The 27,161-nt window shown below is 44.6% G+C and overlaps 3 long non-coding RNA genes across 4 annotated transcripts in view; 1 reads left to right on the forward strand and 2 right to left on the reverse strand.

Annotated features, from left to right (window-relative positions):
* Positions 1 to 1,992: 1,992 nt before the first annotated feature.
* Positions 1,993 to 15,542, forward strand: LOC144236367 (uncharacterized). Its single transcript, XR_013336496.1, has 6 exons — positions 1,993 to 2,073; positions 6,263 to 6,325; positions 7,686 to 7,790; positions 10,021 to 10,099; positions 14,437 to 14,541; positions 15,313 to 15,542. It is a non-coding gene; the product is annotated as an uncharacterized LOC144236367 (long non-coding RNA).
* LOC144236356 (uncharacterized) lies at positions 8,872 to 14,915 on the reverse strand. Of its 2 annotated transcripts, XR_013336489.1 has the most exons (8): positions 14,851 to 14,915; positions 14,561 to 14,628; positions 14,330 to 14,438; positions 13,054 to 13,174; positions 12,864 to 12,924; positions 11,416 to 11,596; positions 10,742 to 10,824; positions 8,872 to 9,013 (listed from the first exon to the last, which is right to left on the reverse strand). It is a non-coding gene; the product is annotated as an uncharacterized LOC144236356 (long non-coding RNA). The 2 variants fall into 2 exon arrangements; XR_013336490.1 differs by lacking the exon at positions 12,864 to 12,924.
* A 60-nt stretch (positions 15,543 to 15,602) lies between the features above and the next one.
* LOC144236377 (uncharacterized) overlaps positions 15,603 to 27,161 on the reverse strand; it is a 29,957-nt gene continuing 18,398 nt past the window's right edge. Inside the window, exons 3-4 of the long non-coding RNA XR_013336504.1 lie at positions 19,971 to 19,992; positions 15,603 to 15,681 (exon numbers count right to left, since the gene is read on the reverse strand). This is a non-coding gene — a long non-coding RNA (uncharacterized LOC144236377). The remainder of the gene's footprint in view (positions 15,682 to 19,970; positions 19,993 to 27,161) is intronic.

The following is a 27,161-nucleotide window of genomic DNA, read 5'->3' on the forward strand; positions in this document are numbered from 1 at the left end:
GGAGTTGAGGGAGATAAAGTCCAGGGGAAGTTTCCAGTGAGATTTTCATATGTTAAGAAGATTCACAGAATAGTAGAGACCCGGCTGTTGTCACGCTAAGGTTGTCCCCCCCCTCCCGCCCCAGCAAAGCATTAGCAGTAAGACAGTAGGGAATTCCTGGAGAAACGTTTTACTCTGCCTGCCTCAAGTATTTGTCACTGTGCTGCAGGTTATAAGGAAATTTAATTTTATCTGCTATTTCCTTCTGCCTTTGTTTCCCACATCATACCCCACCCCCAACAGTTTTGATCCTTAAAATATTTGAGGTTGCTGAGGGCAGAAGGTCTCAGCTTCTGTAACTTCTGCCTGCTGAGTAGGGGCATATAGATGTCCCCCTACCTATGGGTCAACATTGGTCATTTGGGGAAGGTATTTATATACAGGAGTCACCACAAGCAGAGGCAGCCAATCCAAGATAGGCAACATGTATGAACCTCCTTGAGTAGAAAGGATCATCTGTCTTCCAGATTCTTCTTCATGCAGTCCCCACAGTATCCTGAGTATCCTGCACCTGCCAGGAAGTCACATTCTTTACTCACCTGGTAAGGGTGCGGGATAATGAGGTTTTTGGGGGGGTGATAGTGGGGTTGTGGGGTCCAGGGTTGAAGACCAAGAAATAATTCTAGAAAATGTCTTTGGTGCACAAAGGTGATTTTATTAAAGCACAGGAACAAGACCCATGGGCAGAAAGAGCTGCCCCAGGATCATGACAACAGACTGGTTTTATACTGTGGGGTTGGGGGTGAGGTAAAGTCCAAGAGAAGTTTCCAGTGAGATTTTCATAGGCTAAAGAAGACTCCCAGGATACTGGAGGCCTAGGTATTGTCAAGCTAGGGTTGTTTTTCCCTCTAGCAAAGAATTAGCATTAAGACAGTAAGGAGTTCCTGGAGAAACATTTTACTCTGCCAGCCTCAAGTATTTGTCAGTGGACTGCAGGTTATAAGGAAATTTAGTTCTATCTTCCATACCATTTCCTTCTGCCTTTGTTTCCCACATCACTGTGGAGGGGAATGGAAACTTCAGTCCTGCAGGACTATGATCTCTATCAGTTAACAATTTTTTTCCTTTCCTTCCTTTTGGACACCCAGGAGTGCCTGAGGAGTATCACACATATACCACCTTGTGTGTTTGGTGGGGGGGGGGGCTGTTAGCAGCCTATCAGCTTCCCTTATGCTCCCTCATGACTGGGAACTCTGTAAACAAGGTATCAGGGTAACATTTTCAAGGGGCTTTATTAACATTGTGCTTCATAGTCAGTCTGAGTTCCTTAAAGATGTGACCATTCTGGACAGGGTACTAACTTCCAGCAAAAAGGCAGGTTTTCTCCTTCCCGGAGAGTAGCCACAAGCAAGAGGATTGTAGCCTTAGCAATCAATATGAAAGTGTTCCAAAAAGACCACACTTCTCAAAAGGCCCTAAATGAGGGTAAAGGAAGGAAATAGTACTCATCAGGTTTGCACCGTCTCAGAGCCCAGATGAAAAGGATGGGCACCATATAAATGATGAAGCTTGGGGTGGGGTGATAGTGGGGTTCGCGGGTCCAGAGCCTACAGCCAAGAAAGAATTCTTGAAGACATCTTTGGTGCAAAAAGGTGATTTTATTAAGGTACAGGGACAGGACCCATGGGCAGGAAGAGCTGCACCTTGTGTTTCCATTTTAAATTTATCTACAGTTTCCAATGAATTTTGGGGTAGGTTGTAAAGCTTATGTGTACATTTCATATGGTTTCCAATTAATTGTTTCTTACCTATTTGGGGCCACGTTGGGGGATAGGGCGCCATTTCCAAAATGTAATGGATTCAGCAGGTGGCCAGGAGGGGGCGCCGCGTCCACGGCCCCGGTGCGCAGCGTGTCCTGCGCTACCTTCACTGCCTGCAGGGGGCGCCGGAGCCCCGCTCCCCGACGCTCTCACGCGCACTCAGCCCCGCCTCCCGCGTGACGGAGCTCGTCGTCCCCACATCCCGCCGTGGGTCTTCGGAGGACGTGGCCCGAGACACGAACCGGCCTCCTCAGCAGCCGCGCGGGAGGAGCAGGTGAGGAGAAAGCGAGGCGGGGGGAGGAGGGGGAGCTTCCGGAGCAGACACCGCTGAGGGCGTCGGTGTTCAGGGGGCCTGGCGGGGTAGGGGCNCGGTGCTCGCGCTCCCGCCGCTGTGGCCCCGCGGGTAGGGGGGCCGGTTCCGCGTGTGACACGGCGTCATGAGGCGTCGTGAGGAGTTCGGTGCCGATGGCCCCGGATGTGCCGATCGCCCAGGGGGAGGATGGACGTTGTCACAGGACGGATTCCCCCGCGTCCAGGAGCACAGAGTGGCGTTCCGTCCCCGCGCGCCTCCTTGCGTTTCTGTCCCCAGCGTCCTGTCGTCCTAGAGAGCAGGCCTGTCCCCTCCTCGCTCAGAGTGCCTCCCGGGCACGTGGTTCCTTCTGACGCAGGTGTCAGCGGGTCCGTCTCTTCGTGTCTCTTTCCGATGGGTCGTCATGCGTGTGTCGATATGCACGTGGGTTTCTGTGTCCGTGTCGTGTCCTGCGAGTGTACGCATTTATTCTGTTTACCTTCAATATAATACCTCCAGCTTCTACCAGGAAAAATGGGTTCACTTGGGACAAGGAAAGTATTTGTCCTCCTGTGCCTGGCGTATTTCACTCAGCATGTCTGCGAGAGTCAATCCGTGTTGTAGCGGAAATTCCGCTTTTGTAAGGCTGAGCTGTATTCCGTTGTGTGTAGACCACAATTTGTGCATTTATTCATCTGTCAGCCGTCACTTGAGTTGCTTCCATCTCTTGGCTGTTGTAAAGAAGCTGCTGTGACTTAGGGAACGTGAATATCCGCTCAAGGCTTTGCTTTCACTTTCCGGGTGTGTGTGTGCAGGGGTGCAGTTCTGTGCGCACTTTCTGAGGAACCCCGCACTGTGCTCCACAGCCGCGCCGTTTTCCTTATTCCTCTCTATGGCAGAATAATGTTGCTGTTTATGGGTAGGCCCAGTGTGTTTCTCCATTCACCCACCGATGGGCATTTGCGTAGTTTTTCTACCAGTTGGCTACTGTGAACCGTGCTGCTGTGTATGCTTGTGCGTGTGCATGTGGGTAGGGGTAGGGTAGGGATAGGGGTAGAGGAAGATCCCAGGACGATCCAGGATCTCATCAGCCAGCAGTGCAGAGATCTGAGTTGAGGCTGTAGGGGAAGTTGGTGGTCCGGCTTAGTGTTCAAGTCCCTCCCGACACCCGTTGTGCACCTCGATCATGGCTTTATTAAAGCCGTGGTGATGTTCCATGTTCCATACTGATTAAGCCGCCACCACTTCTGGGCACCCTGTCCCTGGTTTTCTGAGACCCGGAAATTGGGTCCCCATGTGCAGAGCCCCTTGGCTAGGGTGAGGGTTCCAACCAGGGGAGTTGCCAGGGCAGAAGGGACACCAGCCCTGTGAGCTCCCTGGAGGTGAGGGCGCATGCGCGGTGCGAGTCAGGTGTAGGGTTTCAGACTGACTGAGGCTTAGGGGTAATGGTAGCGTTAGGGTTAGTATTTAGGTTAGGGTTAGAGTAAGATCCCAGGATGCTCTAGGAACTGATCACTCAGCAGTGCAGTGCTCTCCCTGGAGGGTTGAGTTTGAGGATGCAGGGAAAGGTGTCGGTCAGGTTTAGTGTTTGGATTCAAGGGTCAGTCTCTTCTGTGGGCCAAGCTATGGTAACGCCTCAGGATACCCCTTGTGCAGCTCATTCCGGGCTTTGTTCATGTCACGGTGATGTTCCACATTCCATGCTGATTAAGCCTGTACCTCCTCTCGGCCCCTGTCCCTGGTTTTCTCAGACCTAGGAGTTGGGTCCGCCTGGGGAGAGCCTTCGCTAGGGTCAGGGTTCCGTCCAGTGGAGTCGCCAGGGCAGAAGTGCCACCAGTCCCATGATGTCCCTGGAGGGCTGAAGTGAGGGTGCATGCGTGGGTGCGGGTTAGCTGTAGGTTTACAGATGGAGGGAGGGTTAGCTTTAGGGTTAGTCTTAGGGTTAGGGTTCTATCCCAGGAGACCCCAGGCACTGAACCCCCAGCAGTGCAGTGCTCTATCCAGACGACGGAGTTGAGGGCGCATTGGAGGGGCCGGTCAGGCTTAGGCTTGGGGTTCCAAGGCCAGCCCTCGCTTTGGGCTAGGTTAGAGACGGGCCTCAGGACACCCCTCATGCAGCTCCATCGGGGCTTGGCAATGGCATGGTGATGTTCCTTGTTCCACGCCGAGTAATCCAGCACCGCCTCCGGGCCGCGTGTCCCTGGTTTTCTGAGACCTAGGAATTGGGTTCCCATGGGAGACAGCCTTGGCTAGAGATAGAGTTCCTCCCAGGAGAGTCGCCAGGGCACAAGTCACACCAGCCTCGTGATCTCCCTGGAGGTCTAAAGTAAGGGCGCATGCGCGGGTGCGAGTCAGGTGTAGGGGTGGGGCCAGGGTTAGAGTAGGATCCCAGGATGACCCAGGATCTCTTCAGCCAGCAGTGCAGTGATCTCCCCGGAGGTTTGAGTTTAAGGTGCAGGGGTAGTTGCCGGTCAGGCTTGGTGCTTCAGTTCAAGTCGCAGCCTACTCTGGTTTTCTTTAGTGATAGGTTTTGATCTCTTTTTCCTTATTCTTTGCATATTTATGAGTGATATTTGATATATGGCCACCATTAAGTTTTTATATAATTTCTTTGCATTTAGAAGTTTGTACTAAGTTGATGGTCATTTAACTTTGAACCCATTATTTTTTCCTCCATATGTTTTGGTACATGTTATTATATTTTATATCCATTTTTGTGAGTTCCTTGGCTGATTTTTTTACAGAAATACTCATTTTTACTGGATTTGTATTTTCTACTTTTTGCCTCTTTTGGTCTCCTTTCCAAAGAATCCCTCTTAATATTTCTTGCTGTACCTATTTAGTGATACAAACTCCTTTAGTTTTTGAGAAAATCTGTCTCCTTTTATTCTGAATGATAGCCTTGCTGGATAGAGTATTCTTGGCTGCTGATTTTTCCATTCTCTACCTTGACTAGGTCAGGTCACTCGCTTCTGGCTTGCCAAGATTCTGCTGATGAGTCTGTAGCTGTCCTTTGTTGGCTGGCGGCTCTGCAGCAGGGCATCCGGGGAGTCGAGGCTGTGCAGAGTGACTCGGTGGCTGGGGGAGACATAGGAGGGTGGCTGGGTGTACACAGCTGTATCTGCGGTGCAGATGTGCACAGCGTGCCGTGGCAGCTTTGCACGCAGCAGACTGGAACAGGCGCCCATATGGCTTTAAGAGAGTTTGCCCTGACCCAAGTGCTGAGGCCAGCAGGCTTCGAGTGGGTGAGTCCCCCAGAGATCTCTTGGGAAAGCCACACTGCTAGCGGGTTAGGTAGCAAGGGTCTGTGCAGCCCAACCCCCTGGTAGGTGCTTCTGTGCTTATTCTGGGGAGTGGGGTAGAAAAGTGGGGCCTGTGAGCTCCCTCATCGTTGGAGAAGTCACCCAATCACTCAGAAATCAGCATGAACACATCTGTCTCCTGTGGCCTCTGGCATAGTGTAAACTGCCATGTTTACATTGCCTCTCCACACAGGCAGGGTCCTGGCTATCACTCACCCTCCTGGATCACCCCGTGCTGAGTCAGCTGACCTCCTAAGCTCCAGGATCCAAACTCAAGGAATTCGGCCCTTCTGGTTTTGAAAGCCAAATGTTACGGGGATTAGTCTTCCCTGTTTGAGCTCCCTGGGGTCAGGGCTCATTTTCTCTGCCTTCTCTGCAGGCAGCTGTCTTCCTTTCTGACCTTCCTAACCGTTCAGGTGCAGCTTCTCTCTATTGAGTTGTGGAGTCTGTTCTGCTAGTCTTTGGATCTCTCTCTGGCTTATGGACTTGGATGTGAATGTTATGTAGTTGAAAACATGGGGCAGGGTGAGCTCAGGGTCCTCTTACTCTGCTATTATAGATTTTTTAAAATGTCTTAATTTTTTGGATTTTTAATAAGTGGTTACACAGACTCCTATCATCCATGCACTTTAGGATTAGAAAGGAACCTTCCCACATTTTCTTCTAGTATTTCATGTTTTGAAACTATCTTTAATGAGGTGTAATTTACATAAATAGCCTTAAAGGGTATCCTTTGATGACACTTGATCTCATGGATATAACCCCATGAAGTTATAAAGTTTATTTCTAAACCTTAAATCATGATCTGTTTGTGCCTAATGTTAATGTTTCTCTTGTGGTAAGGAATCAATTTTTTTTTTTTACGTTTTCAGGTGTTGTCCAGATGTCTGAATGCCTCCATTGGGGTACCTCCGTTTCCAATAGTCTATATTCCTGTGAGTATTGCATCCGTTCGACTTTATCCTCTATTGTATCACTCTGTTCATATAATTTTGTTGTGCTACTTTAAGGATGAGGGCTTCATAATTGCATTTTCACTAAATGGCACTAGCTGCAGTTCCAATTATGACACAAAGCACGGGCTTCCTGTGTTAGGCATTCAGGAGCAAGTTAGATATCCTCTCGGCACTTGAGCTGAGAATGTCACTCCGTCTTTTTGCCAGCCCTCTTTGCCACCATCAGAGACAAGAATCCCCTTTTGTTCACACAGCTACGAAGGTGAAGCCAGTAGAGAAAAGTCCACTTTCTTCCCTTCCCTTCCTTTCTTCTCTGGAACTCCCGGCCGCTACCTTCTGCCTGCCCCTCCCTCTGACTCAGTCCCCCAGGCCCACTCATCCACTCCAGCCAATGTCAGGGTGACCTCCAGCTATTGGCCTGTGCCCTGGCCATCCCTCAGTGAGGAAAGTGGAGGAGGATTCTGGAGTTCACGGTACCAGTGAAGATATCTCTGGTCCCTAGAGCCCTCCTGCACATGGTGCTGTGTGGGGAGGGCTGACCTCCTGGGCCAGGGTCTGACTCCACGTGTGGCCTCCTCACACACGCCATCTCCCACAGTCACTGCTGGTCCCTCCTCCTTACCCACCATTAGAAGTCAGCCATATCCTAGAGACAGACACCTGTCTGTCTGACCCTGAGGCACCAGGGAGCCAGTGAATATTTCTCTGATAAATGAGCACAAACACCCCTGAAATCTAGATATAAGAAGTTCCCGCCACCCCATAAAACTCCCTTGGGCTCCCCTGCACAAAGGGTGATCTCGCTACTATCCTCCACCACCACCATTTCTGTCAGTTTGTTTCCTGTGTGTACAGAAACCCCACTGTCTGCAGTGATGGGGCGTGACGAGACTAGGTCCTCCTAGAAGCAGGTGCTGACACAGAGACAGAACGGTGGAGGGTTATTAAGGGACATAGAAAGGACAAAGTGTAGGGGGCAGGGTGTGTAGGGAAAGCATTCAGGCAGAGCTGACACACCTTTTAAAAATTATATAATCACTGTAGTCGGTCACTTTGCACAGTCCTCTTCAAATTTCAGAATCAATGAGATTTAAGAGATTTTGGTTAAGTTCCCTATGATCTTATGTTTTCCTGCATGCATTCTGTCTTCTGTACTTTATCTGTGGCCTCAGGTGAACACTTTCATGTGTGGCTGCATGTAATGGAAAATTATTGTGTTTAGCTCTCAGATGTAGATCTCTGAATATACACATTCTCATAATTTTCTTTTCTTTCTTTGTCTGGTAGGGCATGAATTTTAATAGAAAAATGAGGGTCTCTGTCTTATCGTTTCAAACAGCAATTCCTGGACTGAGGTGTTAACAGTCTTCGTTGAATGAATTTCCACGAATGTCTTTTTTTGATGATCATTGTGTGGAGATATCTTCATTGAAACTGTGAGAAGGTGAGTGTATACTTCCCAGACATTTTGCAGGTGTTTTATGTATTTAATGTATTCTTTAATAATGTTCTTGACACAAATATTACCCCTATTTCACAGCTGAGGCTCTGAGTAGGTCTCACTGAGAACTGGTATGACGGCTGAGACAGCAGGAACATGGGCAAAGACTAGAGATATTTTGAGAGAAGTTTGAGGAGATGGAAAGCTATAGTCAGGGTGATGACAGGGGTCCAGCAGGGGTGGCTTCTGGCCAACCCTGAATTGTAGGTTGAACCCAGACTGAAGTCCAATGCAGGCACTCAGCTGATCTTGATCCTATCTCACTGAGGGATATGAACTTGGGCAGACACGCATTTCCATAAGACCAAGTTAAATTTCCCATATCTCCAGGGCATTTTCCCCCTACAAATATCTAGAACCTTCAGAAAACCCAGGGACACAACCATCTTTTTAGATGATTACCTAGGTGTACTTTGGCAACACTGACATTTCAGGGATGAACCCTGCATTGTGCATGGAGAGTGACCCCCACATAGCAGCTCTGTGTGGACCTCACACTCCCTGCTCAGGTTGTTGCCCAGTAATGACCTCCAACTGGATCTCACTGACCCCAACTTCCTCCCCTCTGCACCTCCTCAAACTCTGCTTACTGTCTACAACTTGTCTTCTATTTCTGAGTGATTCAAGTTTCCCCAGTTCCTTTACTGGTGCTTTGATTATGATGATCACAAGATCTGAGTCACTTAATGCGTGTATCCCTTTCACACAGGACCCCTGAAGCAGTAAAGTTAGGGGTACGCCTCATTCTGTACAGAACTCAAGACACAGTGTCTCCAAAATACCCACCAGTACTGCTGCTACGTCTGCTTTTGTGTAAAAAATCCTCTTTCCTTTTGACCAGAGAAACCTCTAGCTCACTTTCATACAGGGAAGTGACACCGCCCATTGTATGTATGTCCTGGGAAACTTGAGATATGTTCAATGTCCTCGGGCAGGTTGGCAGTTGAGATCCCAAGACTCCCAACCATCTCTACATCATTCCCACCAATAAGATGAATATGTGTTACCAGTCACTCACCCATTTCAGGTCATCTTAACAAATACAGTAGGTGGAGGAGGGGGAGGTGGCCCATATAGCCCATGATTGGTGATGAAGAGTGGTCCATGGGGTAGGGTCTGCAAGGCGATCCAGGGACGGGACCAGGCCCTCTTGCATACATAATGGCCTGTGGAACAGAAGTGTACGCAGTGGTCATAGGACAGAACAGGCACTGACACCGGCAAAGATCAGAAACCCAAAGAAGCAGAGCTCATCTCCCGCCAGCTTCCCCACCTCCAGGTTCCAAGAGGGTAGCATCAGTGCCAAAATCTCCGCCCATACTTTGGGTTTCGCTTACAGCTTTGGGGTGGTGAATGGATGTTATTGGCATAAACTAGTGTCCCCACATGCCTGGAAACGTAGAACAGCAAGCCGTCTCTTCCTAGAAGATTTAGGGACTTAATACCAAATTAACAAATTAGCATATTCCAGATAGATGCTTTCCTAAGTCCAGGATCACCTTTCCCCTCCATTCAGAGGCTGCGTATTTGTATATGAAGAACTGCAGAATGAGAAAGAATGGAAATTCCAGTCTCCACACAGGGAACCCTAGCCCTCATGGCTCAAAGCTCTGCCTCTGCCAATGTGCTTCTCTCCCAGCAGTGGGGTCTTCTCCTCTCTGGAAGTGCTGTCTGTGGGCACAGAGACACATGGGGCGATGGGGATCCTGAGGTCCAGCAGAGGACCTGGAAAAGCATGCTCTTAGAGAAGCAGGTAACCTATACCTGTTAGTTGGATTCAGCTAATGCATTTTCTTTTTTTTTAAAGTTTTTTTTTTTAATGTTTATTTATTTAATTTCTAGGAGAGAGAGAGAGAGACAGCGTGAGCAGAGGAGGGTCAGAGAGAGAGGGAGTCACAGACTGAAATAGGCTCCAGGCTCTGAGCTGGCAGTCAGCACAGAGCCCGACGCGGGGCTCAAACCCACGAACTGCGAGATCATGACCTAAGCGAAAGTCGGACGCTTAACCGACTAAGCCACCCAGGTGCCCCTCAGCTAATGCATTTTCATGCAGAGTGCTTCTCAGCCAAACCACAGCACGCTTTACAGGGTAATTGTGTCCTCTGGAAAAATGAGCTGAAATTGTAAATAACAAAATTAACACAAATGCACTTTTTTTTTTTCTGTGTTTTAGCTGTTCCCATGACAAAGGGCACAGCAGAACCTGATCATGTGAACACAAGTGAAGGACACGGTGGGGACTGGCCACGCAGGTAATTTTGGTTTTTTTCTCTTTACAACTTAAGTTTCGGTGCATTTTTTCTGCGACAAATATGTCACCTCTTAGAGTTCAGGGTATTTAAACCCAGAGCACACCCGAAGGGATTCTGGACAGCACGTTTACCAAAAAAAGATGGAATGTTGAAGGGTATGAAATTTCTTTCATCAAAGAACACTCTAAATGACACATAAGTTGTAGTGAAAGCAGTTTGTATTTTGAGATTCTAAGGAGATCCACAGATTTTCCTGAACACATTAAAACCCTTGACAGAAACAGGAAAGGAAGAAACAACAAGAGCAATGATTCCACACTGAGGAGGCCCCGAAGGAATAAGGTGAGCCGGGGGGCTTCCAAGTAGAGTGTGGTGTCGTCCTCCTTGATTTATTCCAGGAACACACTGGGAAGATCCTATGTTCCTCACCCCTACGCACAGTTAGCTTCTAAACTTACCAAAGAGAGATGCCAGGTGGAAAACAAGAATGTCTGTAGACTCGGGGGTAAAGGTTGTGCATTTGGGAAAAAACCCAGCAGATAGAGCATATGACACACAAACCAGAGACAATGGCAGGAGAGCATGCTGTATAGAAAGATGTGGGTGTCCAGAAAAACAACTGAAAATGGCCACAGCATTTACCTTGTGCTTCTCGGCAGTTTGGGGACAGTCAGTATTCATGGCACTCTCGGGAGTGACACCTGCTTCTGGATCTGGTAAAGGCCCTAGAAGGGATGGAGGTTTATCCTGATTTGAGTAGACTGTTTGGAGATTCAAAAGCAAAAAACCCTGCCCTCATTCTTCAGACAACTGAAGATCTTGGCTCCAGTCAGATCTCAAATCACATGCAGAGGGTATCCCACGTGCCTTAGGTGATCCCCAGGAAGAACTTGAAGAACTACCCCTTATCACTTGATGAAGACTCCTAAAAGCCCTGATTCCAATGTATTAATACATCACTCATCGGATGAGTATGGATGGCTGGGGGCGCGAGTAGATGGATAGACGTTAGGCTGTGTGTCATGCCTCACAGTGCTCAGCACGTGGACGAGGGACAGGGCAGTTCTGCTGAACCTCTATGTCTGCTTCTCTGCAGACAGCCCCATTCCTTCTCCACAAGAGATAGCTGTACCAACCATGACAAAGATGATCTGTCGATCATGAGAGACCTGAGGAATGTGGTAATGGCGGCAGACACATTTCCCTTGCAGAGCAATGGTCTGTGGTACCACCTCTGCACTTTGGCCAAAGACCCAACAACAACAAAAATAAGAGGGTGCTTTACAAGTCAACTCCTACTGCCCAGATCATCTTACCAAGTGTTGTAGATCAAGGGGCTCAGGGTGGTCTTCAGGGCCACCAAGGTTCAGGAGATGGATGTGCCCAGAAGCCCATTAGTAGGCCTCCAGGGTAGGGCATGCAGAATGTTCCAGTTAATGGAGGAGGTCCCCATAGAGTCACACTGCCCTGCAGCACAGAAGTGACAGCTATGTGCATCTGCCAGACAAGAGAACAACACCAAAAGCAGCTGAAACCCAGAGAAGAAGTGTCAGCACCTGCCACCTTCTCTGCCACCAGGATCCAGGAGAGTAGCATCAGTATCTGAAAACTCTGTCCTTGCCACTGGGTACCACTTACAGCTTGGGGTAGTAGATGCAAGAGGTGAAACTACTGTCACCATACATCATTGCCCATGTTTGCAAAAGTCAAATGGCAAGGGTCCTATCCTAGAAGATTCACAGAGGTAATTACAGACTAATGAAGTAGCATTCTTCCAGGCAGACATCCATGTCCAGGTTCACCCTGCATCCCTCCTCGGAGGCGCCTGCAGATGCGCTGTGTTTGGTATATTAAGAACACACACACAGGAAAAAATGAGTGTGAACGAACCGCTCCTCTTCTGCTCCTGGAATCACAGCCACTCCTGAGGAAAGTTCTCCAGCCAGCCCCTCACTGTGACCCCTCTGCTCCTCTGCCTGAGAAAGGGGTCTTCAAGTGCTGTCAGCGGCCTCGAGGACCTCTGGGGAGTGGAGGATGCCTGGAGTATTGCAGGGAAAAGCTGTGAGGAACAAGGTACTTGTGAATGTCTACAAAGCTCAGGTGTGCTCATCTTAATTCATGGGGAATTCTGATTTTAAGCAGACTACAGGACCCAGAGTCATTATGCCCAACAGAAGAAAGAGGTAGAAATTCACATAATGCAAATGTGTTTTGCTTTCTGGGATAAAACTCCTGGGATGTGTCATGAGACTGTATCAGCTCTAGCAGTGACTGGGGACACAACCAGAAACAGCTCCTATAAACACCATTGAAGGAGACAGTGTTCAAATGATTTTTACCTAAGGTATGGCTGGAAGGTTTCCAGACAACTCAGTTACCAATAAAGACGGGAAGGTGAGGAGTGATGACACTGACTTTGTGTCGGACCACTCTCAACTGCACAGGGCACAAAGTATGAAGTTGCAGTCATGATGTCTTTTTGCACTTTGGAATTTCAACTAATATCACAGACTTTTAACAGGGTAATCTCCTGGCCAGAATCAAGAAAGGAGAAACGGGCACCCTCTTACACTGTTGGTGGGAATGTAAACTGNGGAAGATATGGCAGCCACACTGTTCCCACAGAGGTGAGGTCTGGAAGAAGTCACCCAGGCCAGGAGACTTCTATTTGGAGTGTGGGGTCATCCTCCTCTCGTTATTTCCAGGAACACAGGGCTAGTCTTAAGGTTCTCAGCCTCTAAGCACTTTGGTCTTCTAAACTTACCATACAAAGAAGACAGGCTGAAAACAGCGAAGGCTGTGGGCTCCCAGGATAAGAGTGTGCCCTTGGAAAACAAATAACAAGCAGACATATCACACAACACACAACAGGAGACAAGGCCAGGAGAGCATGCTGTACAGAAAGATGAGAGTTTCCCAAAAGAGTCACCACTGAGAATGGCCTCAGCACTTACCTTGTCCTTGTCTGCATTCTTGGTAGAGTCAGAGCTGCTGTAACTCACAGAGGTCACACCAGTTTCTGGATCTGCTAAAGGCCCTGGAAGGGATAGAGTTTTCTTCTGGTTTTAGTGGACTCTGCGGAATAAAAACAAGCCCTCATCTCATTCTTCACATATCTTGAACTTTTCTCTACACTCAGGTCCCTGACCAGAGGCAGCGGGTAATCCCACATGGCTCAGGTGACCCCCATTGGTCAGGGGGAGAACCATCCCCTCACAGTAATGCAGACCCCATGGTGCCCTGGTTCATGTTTTTCATAATGAAACAAATAAGTGTAGACATGTCAGGATCAACTAGCAATTTAGAATTCATCAGTAAAACAGAGCTCTCTCTGTGCATCATGGGAAATCACTATTTCATTACAGACTAAGAATAAATATGAGGACACCTGTGTGGCTCAGTTAGTTAAGCATCCAACTCTTGATTTCATCATGATCATGATCTCACAGCTTGTGAGTTCAAGCCCACCATTGGGCTCCTCACTGACAGTGTGGAGCCTGCTTGGGATTCTCTCTCTGCCTCTTTCTCCATCCCTCCCAGACATACTCACTCTCACTAAAAAGAAATAAACTTCAAAAAGAATAAAACTGAGAATACTGATTTGGCATATATCATCAATGAATCCTGAAGACAGGTATGTTTCTTCAGGCTCCAGGTGGGTTGTACAATCTTTTTGCTTATCTATACACTGCCTTCCACATGGGAACAGTTATTATACAAGTATTTCTAAATAGAAATGTATTTAGACCAATACTACACCAATGAGAAAAGGAAAACTCTGGGAATTTAGCAGTGAAGCTGCAGAGTTGCACTGATAACATCAGAGGACTAAGCTATATGGAACTTGAATTTAGGAAGGGAGGACTACGGCTCACAAGAAAATAAAACAAAAAGAATGTTAAAAATAGTAACTAAATGACCTTCTCCTCAAATAAACTAACAAAGTCTCCACATTGAGTCAAGGTGGGAACGAGGATGAGGCCCTGTCATCCCCTCCAGGCTCATCTCTTCAGGTAGGGGGAGGCTGGAGGAGCTGGGAGGGTCCGCAGTCAGGGGAGGGGTGTGAGCTCCACCAGCCACAGGGACAGGTGCCCTGCTGCCCGGGGCAGCAGAGGAGAACACCCTCCTGTCACCCCTCCGGACGACCTGCTGTTAGTGCTTGTGGTTCTTTCCAGGCCACACGATGATCAGGAACAGGCTGCGCAGCAGAAATCAGGCTGCTGCACGTACCATGTGCTCCTTGCCTCTCCTCGGGGGGCCTGCGTCTCTGGCCTTCTAGGCACTGGTTTCTGCCTTGTGCGTCCCTCAGGAAGCCTCTTTCCTTTCATCCCATCTAGTTCTGGATACAGAAAAAGAACGGACTTCCATAAATTTTGCAACACCACGTACTCTACTAGACAACAAACAGCGTGGGCGTCATCCCTCAAAACACCCATAAAGAGGCAAGTCAAACAACCACACCTGTGTTTCAAGTAGGAGACCTCCCTGCTCTGCTCCACCATCTCCCTCTCCCAGATCTGAGTCTTGTTCTGGGGGAGAGAAACACATCTGCCTTCAGTCGTGCCAGACTGGGGGCCAAAACAAGAGGAGGGAAAAGAAAACCCTTCCCCAGTTGTCCTGAGCATTCTTCTCACGAACTGCGATCTGAAAAAGCCAACAATGAACAGCCCGTGTATAGGAATTCTGAGGGCGACTACACTCAGCCGCATGAGGTACAAAGGGCTCACTGTGTCAGGCAGAACTCAGGTTACCTGGGGTCCGAAGGTGAGCTGTTCCTGCTGCAGCTGTTCTCGTGCTTGTTCAGTTTGTTGCCTGTGAGTTACAACCGCTCTCATCAAATAAGGCCCAATATTGGGTATGATTTTAAATAATCTGCCCATGTTCCCATCAACCTCATTTCTGTCCTCTGATATAATTTACTCTTACACATGAAACGTTTTTCACATGATTACAAATGTACAGTAGGCTCAAAGCTATTGTTCCATCCTTTCCTACATACTCATTATTCCATGCCTGTAGGGTTCATAGAATTCCTCCCCCTTGTCAATCTTCCCCTAATTCATCATGTGACAAGTGTCTTTATCACAAACTTCTATTCTCCTTTAACCTATATCCTCACCATGTTTCCCAGGGTTGCAAAGACCAGGGCCATTAAATGTCACCATCATGTGGATGAGTATCATTCATCCTACAACACACTGCTTTTCCTACAGATTATGATGGTGGACACCACCCCCCAGGAACGTTGGCATGGATGAAGTTTCCACACAGTCTGGCCATTGCTTGAGATCCACAGATGTTTAGAAGCTGAATTGTTTTGTTCTTTCCACACCTGACCTTTTTGATCTGTTAATACTCTAGGCATATGTCCTCTGAATTTTTGTTTATATTCCTATGCTGAGTCTAAACATTGTAAAAAGGTTAAAAACAAAAAATGAACAGAGGTTTCATGAGCTGCTGGTAATTAGTAGCTGAACTTGCTTGTACTTGTTTATTTCTTCCTTAGCTATGTTCAAATTTTACTTGCAGCTGCCAGCTGATTCTTCCTTGCCTCCAGTTCACAGTGTATCATTTTCAGCTTCCTAAGATGGGAAAGACATATAAACAGTCAAGGTTCAGAAATTCTGCCTTTTTACATCCCAGCACTCTTGAAGGCCAATGCAAATATGCCTTGCCCCACCTCTCCCATAAATGCACAAACTGACATCACCATCAGAGAAATGAAGCAAACACCCCATTTAAGTTAAAAGAAAATTCAACCTCTATCTGCTGCCACATCTCTGCTTTTGGGGCAATCTTTCTAGTCATCTGCTTCTACTCCATCATAAAGTCATCAAATATCATTGCAGTTTGTGCTCCCAGAGTTGGTCTTTTGTTTGTAATGGTGAAGGCTCATTTCAGCCATGTGACAAACCATGTCTGACCAACTGTACCCATCAGGATGAAGCAGGGTAGTCTTACACCTATTCTAGTCTTACACCTCCATGGGGAGCCCTGATATTCAGTACAAAAGGTACCCTGACACAGACAATCATCCTGAAAGGTGACCTTCCAGGATATGGCTTCACCAACATTGCAGCTCATGCTCAGACATCACTAGGGGTCAGGAGTGCAACCCTGCCTCTACCTTCACATATGCTGGTGGAGGAAAAGGCCAATCTTAGAGCAGCAACATCTCCTGAAGTATAATCTGATATAAACTGTCACACGGTCTGGGTTTATCTCCAGGAAACAGATTTTAGATGGAAAATTCTCAACTTCATGGAGCCAATCTATTTTAACAAGACTGAGTTCATTAATAGTGAAGGCAGCAAAGGGAAATGTGTACAAAGGCTGGTTTGCTGTGTTGCCGTCAGACTGTTTTGTTCGTGGTGTCGATTTCAAGGGTTTCAACTTGACACTAGATGTACTCAACAATCACATTTAAAATTGAAAATCTCTTAGAAACAGAGACAAAAGCACTCGACAGAGAAAAGCACATGCGTTTCCTTCTGGCCTCTCAGGCAGTCCTTCAGCAAATGCTTTCTGGAGTGCTTGTAATGTAGTGGCTCTGCTGTAAGGGGTTTAAGATAGAAAGGTTGTCAGGGTGCTGTACCTAGTCCCAGAAAGACCTACAAATTTAACAAAAACAAGAAGGCGGTGAGACAGAGCAGGCCCTAACCCCAGGTATGGGAAGGACTCACATAAAGCTGAGTCTCCAGGCAAGAGAAGGAAGAGTTTATTTCCCATCGTGAATGAGGGACTCTAATGTCCCTGACCTCCTCCTGCGAGCAAAAGGAAATACTGCACAAAGGAGGAAATGTGTGAGGGAATGCACAAATTTCTAATGACCCCACGAAGACACATGAGACCAAAATGAGGAAGAAGGAATCCCAGGACAAAACCAGCCTGGCAGTTGGACCCAATCTCCCTAGGACTCATCAATGATTTGGGAGGCCAAACAGTGGAACTGCAAAGGAGCTGAACAACTTTATGGGCACAGACTTAGAAGGAAACACATGTAGTTCAGGGGAGACCAGCAAAGATGAGCCCTAGTTCAAAGCTACTGGCTTTGGTCAAGACCCAGAGGAGTTACACTTAAAAATCAGGGGACAGGAAACAGAGAGTTGGCTGCTGAGTTTCACTGTAATTTGGCCAGCTCTTACCACTTCCTAATTCTTGACATTCCTCTCTCCCTCTCACAGATTGCAAGGTAGCATGTGCACTTTGAAGTGTGTCATTTAAAATTTCTGGGTACCTCAGTCGGGTAAACGTCTGATTTCAGCTCAGGTCGTCATCTCGTGGTGAGTTTGAGCCTCGCGTCATGCTCTACCACCTGTTTTGGATTCTGTGTCTCCCTCTCTCTCTGCCCCCTCCCCTGCCTGTGCTCTGTCTCTCAATAAATATAAAAAACTTTTTAATTTCATTAAAGTGCCCAACTATTTTGATGTTCTTCAACAAAACATGTTGAATGAATAATAATTCATTACATTTACCTGTGTCTTTAGAACGCAATCCAAAGAAGGGATTCTTACCTTCGATTTAAGAGCTTCATCAGAGAGAAACTTACTTTCTCTCTCAGTTTCCTAAAGACATTTCTTTAATTCATTATTCTATCAAAGGATCAGAATTAAAAAAAAAAAAAGCATAGTGCTAGATAAACCTGCCTTCTAATGTGTGACTCCTTTCAAAAATAAAGAGGTAGCTCTTTACATTTGTGAAGCCTGTCTTGAATTGGTACTGTTTATACAACACATGAAATAGGTCAGTAGGATGATCTACCAGAGTGGAAATAACCAAAATGAAATTTTAAAAAATATTTGAAAGGGTGGTACCTTCTGTTCCCAAATGGATATTTCTTCAAGTAAATTTCTCTTTTTTCATTCTTAAAAGTGTAGGGGCGCCTGGGTGGCTCAGTCGGTTAAGCAACTGACTTCAGCTCAGGTCATGATCTCACAGTTTGTGAGTTCAAGCCCCGCATTGGGGTCTGTGCTGATAGCTCAGACCCTAGAGCCTGATGCAGATTTTGTGTCTCCTTCTCTCTCTCTGCTCCTCCCCTGTTCAACAACCTTTGGCTCTTTCTCTCTCAAAAATAAATTAACATTAAAAAAATTTTTTTTAAGTATTGATCATCTCAGTTATTCGCTGTAAACTAACTAAATGGAAATAAAACATTTTCTAAGGTTGTTACCAAACCAGTGACATCGAATAATCCCAGTGTATTAGCAGCACAGACATATGAGCTGACAGGTGGGTGTAACTAACATTTTAGCTTTCCCATTGTGCCTGAGGAAATCAAATTTTAGCACGATTTAAAAAACCTTATTTCAGTGAGATTTCTATTTAAAATATTGTCTAAAATGGAAAAGTGCAATAAAATATCTTCTAAGTTCTCTCTCATTTGGAAGCATCCTTCTTGGAAAATTCAATCACTTCAAATACTTATGTCAGCACCAGAGGTGAAACAGAAAAATCAAATTCTATCAACTTACATTTCTCTCCTCCAATTATTAAGGTACCTACATAGATCTCTGCAAATAAATGAATGAACAAAAGCAAACAAAGCCATCCTTTAGTCTTGGTTTGAGCCACTTACACCCCCAGGTGCTATTTGGAATTCCACATAAGGAAAGCCCAAACTGCTGACTGACTGACTATCCAAAGGTTCTGGATGACTTCCTGCCGCTCAGAGATTGCCTTTTATGAACCCTAGCTTGGGGGCCCTGGAAGACAAGGTCTTTGGACTCAAACACACTTGGTTACAATCTCAGCTTTACACGTAGTTGCTGGAGGCTCTGGATTAATGACGAGCCCTAGAAGACAAACTTCTTTTCATCCCAACATGAGAATGTTACCCTCCAACCTTACAAGAATATTATTCAACACACACGAAGCACCCAATTACAGGTGGATAACACATGGAAGCTCTAGAACAGATTCCTCTAGAAGTCATTCATTCTCTCATCTGACCACAAAGTGCAAACTTATCTTATGTTGGCCCAGTCTGAGAGCTCTCATGCCCTGAGTTCACTCTTTTCACCGCCACCACTGCTGCACTCAGAGTGATGAACACCAGCTTTGAGGGTTTCCTACGTGTCAGGCAGCCACCTGGCTCTCAGCAGACAGCATCACAGAATCACCACAGTCTATGGGGTCCGTGCAGAATACATTACCCTCATTTGCAATAAATTTGTTTCCACTCATTCTCCTCTGGCATGAACGGCTCCCTCCACTTAAGACTCAAAACCATGGTTTCAACCTTTTCTTGTGATACCCTGCCTGGCAAGAGCTGGCTTCTTCTCTAAGCTTAGGCTTCTTGATAGATTCAGAGTGTTTTCTCATCTTCACATTTCACCAAGAGCCAGCTCATGGCAGAGTACTCACTCCAAACCTCGGGCTCATATCATCACTTCTTTCCTAACCATTTCTATGTAAAATTACACTCCTTTCATTCCCTCTACTCTGATGTGGTCCTCCTCCTCATCTCTTGTCTGCAGAGATGCAACTCCCTCCATATTCTCACGTAGGCTCTAAACAGGGAAGAGTAAGATTTTGAAGAGTTAACCAGTCAATTAGATATCAGAAGTCACCACATTTATCCTTAGTTGAATTAAAACACACATCAAGGGGCGCCTTGGTGGCTCCATTGCTTGAGTGTCTGATTTTGGCTCAGGTCATGATCTCACAGTTTGTGGGTTCTACTCTCCCATTGGGCTCGGTTGTGATAGCTGGAAGCCTGTAGCGCACTTTGGACTCTGTGTCTCCCTCTCTCTCTGTCCCTCCCCCACTCGTACTCTGTCTCTCTCCCTCAAAATAAACATTTAAAAAAAATCCACATCAAACATCAGTACTGGGAAAATATTGCCAAGAAAACTAAAGCTTAAATTCTTACCTTGATATTCTCGAGGCTCTATCTAAGAGGGGAAAAAACAAAATTAAGTTTGCTGTCAAAACATATTATTAGTAAAAACCTATAGTTCTTGGTAAATACCAAAATAATCCAATGAAATTACAATAATTTTGTTTTGCATAATTCACAGGATTAAAAAATAAAAAATTAGAATTTTCTTTTTAAGTCATGGTAGTTCACAATTTCTGTTAAAGAGCACAATGTAAATAGCTTTTCTTTAAAGCCAAAAATCTGTTTACACTTAATGAACATTCGACCTATTCAATTTTTACCGTTGATAATACAGACATTTTAAAATGCACTAAATCATCATTTTCCTCACTTTTTTTTAAAACCCAGTATCCACAATGAAGTTTAGAACTAGGATTATTTTTAAATCCTGAAATAAAGAAACAGGAAGGAATGGAGGGAGGGAGGAGGGAAGAAGGGAAGCAATGGGGGGGGGTGAAGGAGGGAAGTAGGAAGGAAGAGCAAAACCTTTGTGTTTTAAGATATGCCTCTTTCGGGGCGCCTGGGTGGCTTAGTCGGTTAAGGGTCCGACTTTCGCTTAGGTCATGATCTCGCGGTTCGTGGGTTCGAGCCCCACTTCGGGCTCTGTGCTGACTGCCAGCTCAGAGCCTGAAGCCTATTTCAGAGTCTGTGATTCCCTCTCTCTCTGACCCTCCCCTGCTCACGCTGTCTCTCTCCTAGAAATAAATAAAAATATTTTAAAAAAATATATATGCCTCTTTCATTTTCTAGAAAGCTCTTCTGAAATCTTACATGGAATTGGCTGTTTGCTGAATTTATACACAGAGCATATCAGGTGCCATGATTTTTTACAGACTGCTACAAATGAAATAAAAGCCACCAAATTGAGAAAAAGAATAAAACATGGCTAGAGCTAAAGCACAAGCAACAACAAAAATGACAGCTAATGTTTCAAAAAAGAGCAAAAAGTGCTCTGCAGATCTCAGTCACCCCTGATAAATTCTACCTGAGTCAAATCTAGGCATGACCCACTTTTGACACCATTAACATATTTCCCCCTTCTAAAGTTTTAAAGGATGATGAGAGACTGAGGCCAGCCCTAAACTCTTGCCAGGATATTGGAATATCATCATGCTATCAAAAAGGCACTTAGGAACCTCTGAGCTTCCCTGTCCCTTGTCACCCAGCCCCATGGGCAGGGGAAGTGAAAAAGAATATGCACACACCAAGTACTTAATATTTATGTTTCTTTGTGAAGGCAAGTTTTCTACAGTGGCAGGGAGAGGGGGGGAAAAGACTCATTTAGATAAAAACTCCAAAGTACTCTGTTCTTCCAGAAAACATCTTCCCTCAAGAGAAACTAAGAGCCTAACTGGGGATTTCCCAAAGACTAAGCAATATAGGTGAAGGGAAATATTCAACTCCAGGGCTCTCTCCTTCCTGTCTCACCTCGGAGTAAATTCAGCCTAATCCCTAGCCAGTTCAATATAAAAACTTCACACTCATGTCCTATTTACCTCTGTTTCTTTACCAGCATATAACATTTACCCTTCAACACAACTTACCAGTCAGAAAAAGTAAAAACCACAGTTTGAACACAGGCAGCAAGCATTAGAATCATACTTCCTATGGCAGAGATGTAGGAATTACCAGTCTGGGAACTTAACATTTCCATAGCTAGGATAATGCAGAGAATGAAAAAAGTGGACAACATGCAAAAAGAGATGGTGAATGTAAGCAGACAGATGAAATTCTAAGATTTTAAAGTGATTTGAGAAACTAAGAACAACAAACAGGAGCTTTGAAAATGCCTGTGATGGGTTCATTACCAGAGTCATCATAGCTGAGGAAAGAATCATTGAGCCTAAGCAAATGCCAGTAGCACCTTCCGAAAAGGAAACACAAAGAAAAAAATGAAAAATACAGCACAGAAAATCCAAGACCAGTGGGACAATTGCGAAATGTGTGACACACACATGTTAGGGCTACCAGGACAACGGAGAAAACAGATAATTGAAGCAATAATGACTGAGGATTTTCCAAAATGAATAGAAGTCACCAAATCACAGATCCATGATGCTCTGAAAATCACAAGCAAGATCAATACCCAAAACAAACATACAAACAGCTAACAACAACCCACCAACCACGTTTAATATATAATATTCAACTATAGATAATTAAAGCAGGGGTTGGGGTGTAAGGAGAGTGGGGAGCAATAACATCTTACCCAAGAGGAACCAGGATAAGAAATACATGAGTCTTTTTTTCATAAACCATGCATTGAAGAAGAATGGAATATTTAAAGAATTAAAAGAAACCTCAAACTCTCTGTAGCCAGTGTAATTAGCCTTCAAACACACTACAGAGTAAGGAAAATTGTCAGGGATAATGACTGGCATTACTTCAATGATAAAAAAAAAAAAAAGTCAATTCTCCAAAAAGATGAAGCAATTTCTAATGTGCATGCATTAATAGCAGACATGTCAAAATATAGGAGGCCAACATGGACAGAACTTCTGGTAGAAAGAGCTGAATCCGTTACTATGGCTGGAGAATGCAAACCCTCTATCAATCACTGACAGATCCAGCATACATGCATTCGGAGAGATCACAGATGAACCGAACGGCATCATCAGTCAACTGGATCCATTACCATCTGTAGAATGCGTCCTCCAAAAGAAGAGTATACATTCGTCTCACATAGAACGTTCTCTGAGATAGGCCATATTTGCAGCCATAAGATACATCTGAACAACCACAATAACAGAAATCATAGGAAGTATGTTCTCAGACTACAAATGAGTCAAATTAGACCTCAAGAACAGAAAGATAGCTGGAAAATGACAAAAACAATGTAGATTGAATAAACTTCTAAAGAACACATGGGTTAGAGGGGAGGTTGGTGGGGGGGGGCATGGGCGAAAGAAATGAAGGGGATAAAGAGTACACTTATGGTGATGAACACTGAGAAATGTAAAGAATTGCAGAATCATAATGTATACCTGAATCTAATATTACATTGTATGTTTATTATACTTCATCTTTAAAAATATATGGGTTGAAGAAGAGATTTCTACAGAAATTTTTAAATAATTCAATCTAAATGATAGTGAACATTGAGCAGATTAGAGGAAAATTTGTAATATGGAGTGCATATAAAGGCACAGTGAGTATAAAATTTTCTGCTTATTTATGATTTAAAAAATGTAAAGTCATTTAGTGTACTCAGGGCAAGGACAGTTCTCCAGAGGTAAATTAGAAATGCACAAATTCCCAGGGGGGAATTCCAAATTCCACACATCAGAGCCAAGAGAGAAATAGTAGGCTAAAATACGGAAAAGCTGAAATAATAGTGGAGAGAATGAGGAATCCATCAAAGACATTTACAATATATCTGTCATAAAGAATCATCTTTACAAACCCTCTGTGAGGCTCCAGGAGACTCGCAAATGCTTCCTCAAAGGAGGAGGACAGAAGGCTTAGAAAGAAGCAGGGGAAAACTTATGGGAGTGATGCAGTGTGTTGCCTCTTTTGCTGTGGTGATAGCTTCATTACTTCTTACATATGGCAAATATCAAAAAATCAGATCCTTTAAAAAGATGTTATTATACAGAAATTACAACACATTGAAGCTATAGGAAAAATATAGGCAATACTTAGAGATTTTATTTTGCTGACAGACGCATTCCAAATATTTTTTTAAATACTTAAGAATTTATAAGCCAACTTAAAATAGAAAAATACATAATATTAAACATAGAGTAGATAAGAAGTCAATGACTTCTATTGTACATTCATAAAGTACCTAGAAAAACTCCTTTGAAATATCTCCTAAAAGACTCCCAAAATTTATGGAAGAACAGGAGAAAGTAACAATAAAAAAATATACCAGAGATACAACTGAGAATGTTATCTAGGTAGATGTTTACAGATAGGGACATAACTGAGAGAGTTGGGTTGTTGTTATTATAAATACGGGATTATTCAAAAAAAAAATTATACTTATTTTTTGCTTTCTAAACACACTGAGGTTTTCTTTCAATATTTACTCTGATACTGAATCACAGCCCAAAATGTCAGATTTCTGAGGTCAATAAAGATTTGCAATAATCAGGTGTTCTTGTATAATCTGATGAGATCTATGAGATTTTAAGTTCCTTGAATACACCCGTCAAATAGCCAATGAAAGGAATTCACATTCCTATTTCACAGTATTAACTATGAAAATTAATTTCTAAAAGAATACAAAAGTCTTGGGTATGGTCATCAAACCAAAAGAACACATATCATTTTACAAAAAGTAGACTTACCAGTACTTTAGGAGCAAATACACTCACAATGCACTTCACAGGAATTCACACACGAAGCTTTAATTTTGTGCAAATGAACCTCTCTAGAAAGTAGCCTCCAAAATGTGTACCATTTGTCTCTTCAGCGCTCAGAACTGAGGTCACTAAAATGTGTGTTGGTGGGAAATACACACCTTTGAGTGGCCACTGTGTGAAAGAGAGGTCTGTCAGCACAATGATCATGGAGATCAAATGCACCAAAGACGGGCCATACTGAAACGAATGTAAACCATCCTCAGTCTTGGGTACACTTGAAACATCTGGCAGCTGTCTAGCTGCTAATATTAGTAATTGACTCCTTTTTAAAAAATTTATTGTCAAGTTAGCGAACATATAGTGTATACACTATGTTCTAGGTTTTGGGGCTAGATTCCGTGATTTGTCGCTTATATACAACACCCAGTGCTCATTCCAACAAGTGCCCTCCTCAATGCCCACCCATTGCCCCTCCCCCACCTCCTGTCACCACCACCAACCCTCAGTTTGTTCTCTGCAATCAACAGTCTCTTTTATGGTCTGCCTCCCTCTCTGCTTGAAACTATTTTTCCCTTTCCCTTCCCCCATGGTCCTCTGTGAAGTTTCTCCAGTTCCACATATGAGTGAAAATATATGACATCTGTATTTCTCTGACTATACCCTCCATCCATGTTGTTGCAAATGGCAGGATTTCATTCTTTCTCATTGCCAAGTAGTATTCCACTGTATATATAACCCACATCTTCTTGATCCATTCATCAGTTGATGGACATTTAAGCTCTTTCCATAATTTCACTGCTATAAACATTGGGGTACGTGTGCCCCTATGAATCAGCACTCCTGCATCCTTTGGATAAATTCTTAGTAGCGTTGTTGCTGGGTCATAGGGTATTTCTATTTTTAATTTTTTTAAGGAACCTCCACACTGTCTTCCAGATAAGCTGTACCAATTTGCATTCCCACTGATAATGCAAGAGGGTTCCCATTTCTCCACATCCTCGCCAACATTTTGTTTCCTGAGTTGTTAATTTTAGCCACTCTGACCAGTGTGTGGTATCTCAGTGTGGTTTTGATTTGTATTTCTCTCATAAGTCATGTTAAGCATCTTTTCATGTGTCAGTTGGCCATCTGGATGTCTTCTTTGGAAAAGTGTTTATTCATGTCTTCTGCCCATTTCTTCACTGGATTATTTCTTTTTGGGTGTTGAGTTTGGTACGTTCTTTATAGCTTTGGGATACTAACCCTTTATTTGAGATGTCATTTGCAAATATCTACTCCCATTCCATTGGTTGCCTTTTAGTTTTGTTGACTGTTTCCTTTGCAGGGCAGAAACTTTTTATCTTGACGAGGACCCAGTAGTTCATTTTGCTCTTATTTCCTTTGCCTTCAGAGACATGTTGAGCAAGAAATTCTTGCAGCTGATCAAAGAGGTTGTTGCCTGTTTTCTCCTCTATGGTTTTGATGGTTTCCTGTCTCACATTTAGGGATTTCACTCATTTTGAGTTTCTTTTCATGTATGGTGTAAGAAAGTGGTCCAGCAGTTTCATTCTTCTGCATGTTGCTGTCCAGTCTTTTCACTAGGTTCTCACAGACAATGGCCATGACAGGTGCAGGTGGGACATGCAAGACAAGTTAGTTTATGCAAAACTCAGAGATGAGGTAGGGAGAGAGAGCTGAACTGATCTAGGAGATGCAGCCCAGGCTGAGGAGGAAAATTCTCATAAAGACTACCAAGATTTTCTTCCTTTGTCGTCTCAAAAGAAACAGAATAGATTCTGTTTTGACTAGAGTTATTCATGGGGGATGATTCTGCCTCAATACAAGGGTTGTTCAATACTGGGGCCTTCCAGATCCAGCTCTACAAATCTGGTGTCCGCAAATCGACAGAAGTCTACTTATTTCTATGGGTGTTCCCTGTCTCTTTCCCCCAGGGGGTACAGATTTTAATGTTTTAAAAATGTTGATGTATTTTGAGAGAAAGAAAGACCGTGCAGGTTGGGGAGGAGCAGAAAGAGAGTCCCAATTTGTCTCTGAGCCCCAACATGGGGCTCAGTCTCACAAACCATGAGATCATGACCTGAGGCAAAATCAAGAGTCACACACTTAACTGACTAAAGCCACCCAGGTGCCCTACAGGCTTGCTTTTTCATGAGTAACTGAAACATTCACACTGGGATCCAGTTATATCTTTATATTTGAACAATCCTAAGCACATTTGGAAACTTTTTACTTTGGGTAAATCAACACTCTGCATGTACTTGGCTAAAGAAAGGACAACTCCTTCACTTCCTGATCATGGTGCTCCTAGGGATTTTCCTATTGTACATGTCCCATCAGGATGCAGCTAGTTAGTTTCTGCTGGGCCTCTCAGGGCTCCCATCAATGTGGGGGGACAGAGTCGTTGGGGGTGGGGGGCAGCCTCCACAAACACAAAGAATGGGATGATCAGAAGTTCTTAAAAGTCAACAAGCCAGGAAGCACAGAGCACAAAGGACATTTCACTTTGTAACTCTCTATTATGAACGCCAATGTTTCACATACCACTGTTCCTAGGGCTACCAAACTTCACAAATATGAACACTGTGCTGATAGGAAAACAAACCACATTCTCAGAAGGGCCCTACACTTACCAGGCTTGAATGAGGATCTTGACAGGGCTTCCAGGAGTCAGTCTAATATCTATAGATGCTATTAAATAAGAGTTTCTGATATTTTTGAAAACAGTTTTTAGGAGATATAATTCACATATCATATAAGCCCCTATTTAAGACCAAGATCTCAGTGGCTTTTAGTATCTTCATAAATCCTTCCTTCTTGACACTATAAACATACTGTTCTCTGGTTTCCATCCTGTCAATGCTGATCATCTTGGACC

Source organism: Crocuta crocuta, unplaced genomic scaffold (genome assembly GCF_008692635.1).
Source record: "Crocuta crocuta isolate KB4526 unplaced genomic scaffold, BGI_CrCroc_1.0 scaffold80, whole genome shotgun sequence".
NCBI classification, from domain to species: domain Eukaryota; kingdom Metazoa; phylum Chordata; class Mammalia; order Carnivora; family Hyaenidae; genus Crocuta; species Crocuta crocuta.